Source organism: Trachurus japonicus, chromosome 12, assembly GCF_045865225.1.
Source record: "Trachurus japonicus isolate A0001 chromosome 12, Traja_1.0".
Taxonomy (NCBI): domain Eukaryota; kingdom Metazoa; phylum Chordata; class Actinopteri; order Carangiformes; family Carangidae; genus Trachurus; species Trachurus japonicus.
The window spans coordinates 26,520,939-26,527,586 of record NC_140918.1 but is presented as its reverse complement, the minus strand read 5'-3'; positions in this window follow the sequence as shown (position 1 = coordinate 26,527,586).

Genomic DNA, 6,648 nt, shown 5'->3' with positions numbered 1-6,648 from the left:
AGGTTAAAATATTAACAAAGGCTTTTAGGGGCGCTTGGAACCAAACACTGAGCTGTGATTGGTTATGACGCTGCTCAGGGGCAGGACTTTATCCAGATTGCTGGGTGTAGTTGGAAATAGTGACCTCAAGGGGGCACACTCTCACAAGTTTTCCATATAACCCAATTTGTGAACGTCTCTGCTGTAACTCACCAAAGCGTGTTTTAAAGACTCGTTGATGTGCAAAATATTCAATTATTTTCCCTTTCCATTTTCAACACGACAATGCTCCTGTGCACATTCATAAAGAGATTGTTTCTCCAGTTTTCTGTGGTAGAACGTGGTTGGCTTTCACAGAGTCCTGATCTCAACTCCATTCAACACCTCCAGGCTGAGCGCCAACATTGAGCCGGGCTTTATCACACGGTATCAGTGGCCAACATCACTAAAGTCTCTGGCTGAGGTAATCTTGGGGAAAGCCTTTGCAGAAAAGGGGGCTGCTAAAGAAGATCAGTGACCACGATTCTGGATGATAAGGGGTATAACATTTGGGTGTCCACATAGCCTACTTTTAGCCAAAAATGACAGTATATAATATCAGCTGTGTGATACAGATAACGCACAACATCATTCTCCATATTTAAATGCCAAAAAGCATTGAACAAGTTAGAAATGTGATGCAAAGCATGAAAAGCATTTTTTTACATGCACATTTACAATATAAATCAGATTGAGTCGTGCCAATTCTAAATTCACTCAATATTGCTTATTACAACATGAAGAAGAACAAAGTCATTTAAGGTATTGCCAGGTCAATGGTCTATGTTTGATCTGACCTTACACAATTTTATTTGGCCACAGCATGGTCAAATAAAATGCTCTAGTAACAACAATAAGCCTGAAACATTGTCTTGGCTAAACTGATTAAGAATTTTACATGCAGCAAATCAATACTGTCTTAGCTTCCTCAAACACAGTGCTGTGTGAGGAGGGTCGGAGAGACGTCTGAGCGAATCAGAGACAGGCTGACCATCAGTCAGCCTTGTCATATCCTTACAACAGTCTGTCACACTGCTATACTTGCACAAATGGGAAACATCTTCTATCTTGTTAGGAAGCAACGGCAAAAGTGAGAGCAGAGCTCTCTGCTATTTGGCATTAATAGAAAGTGTAAGAGCTGAGTGTCATGTGGTCAGTGGCACTGAATGAAGCTATTGTAAGAAGACCTGGTTGCCAGGGGGAGTAACCTGTGTGTTCATTGCTTTCAGGGAAAACACAAAGCACAAGACAAAGCTGTGGGCTCTGTTGCACCAGGTAAAATATATGTCAGAGCTATTCTCTGATTATAAAAAATGAAATATGACAAACAAATTGTAGAGAAAATTATCTCGCTACAATTATCTCTCGAGCGCAATCATCAGGAAGACACGCTGATGACATGATGACTTTTAATCAAAATATTTTTCAGGACCAGGTGACACCAGCTCCAATCATGCACAGAATCCAAATTAGGACTGTAATCAATAAATGTGTTCATTGCCTATCAATCTGTGATTTGTATGCCTTTTATGTAATTTCCCAGAATCCAGAGGGAAGTCTTTAGTTCTATTAACACAATTTACAAAGTAAATCTCCACATTAGAGAAGCTGTAACGTTTGACATTTTGAAGGCAATGAGTCGAGTCAGTTTTATTTCTATATCTATAAATTTTCCTTCAGACAGGTTTACAATTCTCAAGGAAACCTTATTCAGTCTTTGCTTCTTTCAGTATAGACATGGACATGTAATAAAATAATGCAAAATCATTCACCATCCTTACAGGGAGAACAAGTGAACCGAATCAGTAGACAGGATTGGATTTGTGACCTCCCAGGATGCACCCTGCCTCTTGCTGGAAGAGGCTCTCTCCCTTGTGACCCTGAACGAGATAAGTGGTGCAGTAAATGGGCTGTGGTGCTGTTCAGTTTTGTATATTCCACTTAAAAATATGAAAGCTGTACTTTTCAACTGAATGATCAAATTAATGTGTTGTTAAACTTGATTGCATCTGTTGTATTCTGGGCAATTATGTTTTATTGCTGCTTTGGCAAAGGAGAAATGAGAATTTAACTGAATAGGAGAGATATTAAGCAACAGCATATTAAGGATGTTTGTGTGCAGTTGTCTGTAAATTTAAAACAAATGATTATGTGGACACTTAATTAAAAATGGTGCTGAAATGTTGCTCCAATATCACAAATACATTGCAAATGTTTTCCTACAGACTTTTCAATCCACTTCCAAGTATTTCTTTCCATTCAATGTTGATTTACCTTGATTGGCACTAAGGGGCAAAACAACAACAACAGACCAGACTTGTAGCCCTACAGTACAGAGCAGCAGCAGCAGCAGCTCCTCTATACTGTCATTTAAAACATCCATCCATTATCTATGACCCATAACCAGAGTCAATCCCAGCTGATACAGGGCGGGGGCAGGGTGCACCCTGGTCTCTATCACAGAGGAAAGTGTGTGTCTGGACCCACGTAGGGAGAAGATGGGGAGAACATGCAAACTCCACACAGAAAGGCCCCGAGCTGAACACAGAACGTCTTTACCCACTTTACCGCTACTTATGTAGAACAAAACAAAACAAAAAACTTCCAAAATAAAAGCAGACAGCCTAATAGTTTTGTGCAGTTATCTTTATTGAAAAATTAAACACACTTTCTGTATAAACAGCATGTCATTGTACAACACTCCTCATTAAAATGTGCAGGAAGCAGGCGAAAGGTGGATGGAGTGAATGAATGACAGGAGAGCAAAAGCAAAAAGGAGGCAGCTGAAGAGCATAGCAGGGAAATGAACACCAACCAAAATGAACTTGTGCAGCTAATAAAGCAGGAGGCACACTCAGTGAAACAAATAAACATGATCAATAGAGTTAACGGCGGCGTTGGCTGCTCTGTGTCTGACCTTTGCAGGAAAGCCGTGGTTCACGGGTGTAGGGGAGGTGGGGGGGCGAACCGTCGCGCCTTGTTGCAGCACAAGTCAATGTCTGAGCTGTCCTGTCTCCTGTTGGAGCCAAGGCCAGCACCTCTGTGTCTCGGCGCCTGATTAATGAGACTGTCAGCAGCTTCCATCGCTTCCCTCCATCATCCCTCCCTCCTGGATGGCCCTTTAATATCAGGTCAAAGAGGGGGCCGAGCCACTATCGACACATGTCTATATAACGCGGTCATACTGGAGTTCAGTCACAGGAAGTTTCCGTGACAAGGACAAACAACTCTGCTGTTAAAACATGTTTTATGAATGTCTAAACCAAGGAATGCAGAGTTCATGTAATAATGACTGGTCATTCCATCGGTTCACGCTTCACTTTCTCTGAGACATGTTAGTGTGTATCTGTATTTCACCTGAGCAGGGAGCCAGCAGCAGAGAGGGGGGCAATGTCTTGCTAAAGGGAACTTTGGCATTTAGGACATATGGAGATGTCGAGGAGACTGAGTCTGATTAAGTGATTGATTTCCAGGCCGCTGGAAAATAATCACCACGCTAGACGTCATGTTAATAAAGGGATGAAAAAATGAGTAAGAAAATTATGACTGCCAGTGAAAAACATCTACAGATCTCAGCTTCTCATATCTCATAGCTTTGTTATTATTGAAGAGCTCAACTTTGGTACTGTCCTAAATACTATATTATTATAAGTACTGTATATTCCAAATGTGCTCTCTTCTTCTTGATGACACAGTTTGGAAAATAAATCCTGATTCACCAGATTTTCATTTATTTATTTAGGCAAAGCTCTTCTGTTGCTGCTTTTGTTTCGACGATAATGTTTTCTTTTGTTAAAGGATTAGGTTATTATACAAATCCCATTAAAAAAAGTCAACAACAAATACATCTCACTAATAAGTTTACAAGTGTATCCAAAGCCTGATATATCTTATTCCTCAGCGGCACAGAGCTCCATTATTAGTAACAACACATCACTGGCACACTGGTTCATACCAACATGGTGACATCCCTGGTTCAAGTCCTGGCCAGCCAGACCTTTAACCACATGTCTCTCTTCACTCTCACATAAAGGCAGACAAACTGCCCCACACATACTGTACCCAATATAGTTTAACATCCCCATCCTTACTGATAGAGCACTTCACTGTCACACCCCGACTACATATCAACATGTTCCCATGTGGAGCTTGTTCAGAAAAGCTACCGTAGCAGCTTGACTGTCTAAGATCTACTTCTGTGTATTGTTGTTTTACCTGTTTTATTGTCTTATTTTTATCTGCCACATTTGAGGTTGGCTGTCTTGTACAGGACTTTGAGACTTTTGTCTGAGAAGATTGGTATATAAATAAATTCTCCCAAAAAGAACACATAAAAAAAACAAACAAGTTACAATATTGTTGATTTTGGTCTATTTTTATGGGATTTGTTGACAATAACACATACACAAAACCACATCAGCCTTGACTTGGCTTTTGTGGAAAAGCATATTTATATTTCTCTAAGTTGGGTATTAAGAATTCTTTTTCTCAGCAAGAGCATTGTACTGTTAGACCTGCCTTGCCTGCAGCTAAGCATTTTGACTAAGTCCAAAGGATTTATAAAAACATTTCAACCTTCAGTTTATTTGAACGGTTCGGACAAGAAAATGAAATGAAATCAGATTTGGGGCCTGTCGTCACTGGATAGATACACCAGTTTTATCTCTGCCGACGGACATTCTCCTCCTTTCCTCTCTCCCTGTCTCCTCTTGTCTCCATGACGGCCGGGACGTCTCACGCGTGATGTTTAAATGCTCAGAAAACAAAGGCCTTCGTCTGTGTGGCTGCGATTAGCTTAGCCAGTATTTCCATTGAGAGGACGCACTCTCTAGCTCTCATCTGCCTGAATGTTTCTTTATCCTCCAATCTATATAATTGTGCCTTCTTACAGGAACACTCACACACATACACACACGGATGCATCCTGAATTTTAAGTTTGTTGATGGTGACTGCAGTCGATATTGTTTGTATCATTTATGAACACAGTTTACATTCGTCCTAATAGTATTAATGGATGCACTCAACCGCCTCAGAAATCTTAACAGACTCGGACTATTTGCATTTATAAATGAGATTTTCCATCTTTCCCCTCAATATAAGCTGGTGCTGCAGTTCCATGCAGCAGCTGCCTGTGTTCTCATCAGCCTGTGGACACGTTACTGGACATCACCCACAAAAACACTGCATAAAGCCTGCAGCAGGATTAACAGTTACTGGTAAAGCCTTACCTGTTACAATTTTATTATGATTTACAGCTCTGTGTTGTCTGTTTCTCTTATCTTGATTTACTGTTTCAGTCGTGTCGTGTCACTGGTTTTATGTGGACTGTCTTATAACTCCCTGTTCCATGAGGCAGAACGAAATTTATGTATTCATGAAACTCAGCGGCCACCTGAACTATATCCCCTCCCTTGGTAAAGTTCCCTTCTACTGCTGCATGTTGGCCATAGTTAGTGTGTAAAATGTTTCTCTACACTTAGGGTCTTTGTTAGGGATGCACTGAAACTGTGAGTTACTGGATTCTTCAGTATCTTTATCTTAAGAATGAATCAAATAAGTGTGAACAGATGAGGCCACACACATCTCTAGTCTTTCAGCATAACTGTTAGATTTGAGGTGTGTTTAGAGAGAAACTACCAAAATGTATGTTAGCTGTAAGCTAGCTAGTGGCCACCAGACACCAACAATGTGATGCGAGTGATGATGTTCCTCTGTTTGTGTTCAGTTCAGCCTCTAACTGATGGAAGAACTCATCAGATACTCTGATTGTTTCTCATATTTCCCTCCGGTCTATCTCTGTTTTCCTTTTGTTGTTGTATGTTTATCGAGTGTGTTTATCCCATAGAGCCCTGGGATACACACAAAGTTGTTTTTTTTTGCTTTAAGTCGAAGTATTTTTAACTTTCAATTTTGTTTTGTGTTGTGTCTGAAACTGACAAGTCGGTCTCAGGCCTCTCATCAACCCCACTGCCTGCAGCAGCAGGCAGCTGTATGCAGTAAACCACCCACTGTACACTATTATGTGCCCAGCACCAAGCAACAGACAGACCAAACTTACAGCTAACTGGTGAAAAAGAACAATTAGTGGCTAAAAAGCCAGATAATTTCCCCACAAACTGGTGAAGGCCAAACCTGAGCTAGAAGGAAGATGAAGATTGGATTAACTTTCATCGACTGAAGTCAGACAATATTAGAGTTGTGTACAAAATCTATTTACTTGTCTTTAAAAAAAAAAATTGGTCGTTTTTTTCTATCATCTTACTGTTAAAAAAACCAAAGATTGGTTCAAAAAATATATCTTAGATATCTTATAATTGGACAGTACGGGTACAAGCATAGTGGACATGAGTATGACCTTTAAAGAAGTCTATCAGTGCATCCCTGACATTGCTTTTTATTCATTAAAAGGTGGTATTTTGAAGGTACACAGGAGGGAGAGGTTGTAAAAACAAAGCATGGACATGTTGTTCTCCTCTGTGTTGTCACTGGAAAGATTCAAGAGTGTTTGAAAGCAATTTCTCACAGAACTGTTCTGTTCGCATTCGTCAAACAGCCCAGACTACTGCTTCAGTTTGTGCGTGAGTCTCATTCCCTTGATGACATTTACATCTATCTTTATTTGCTGTCTC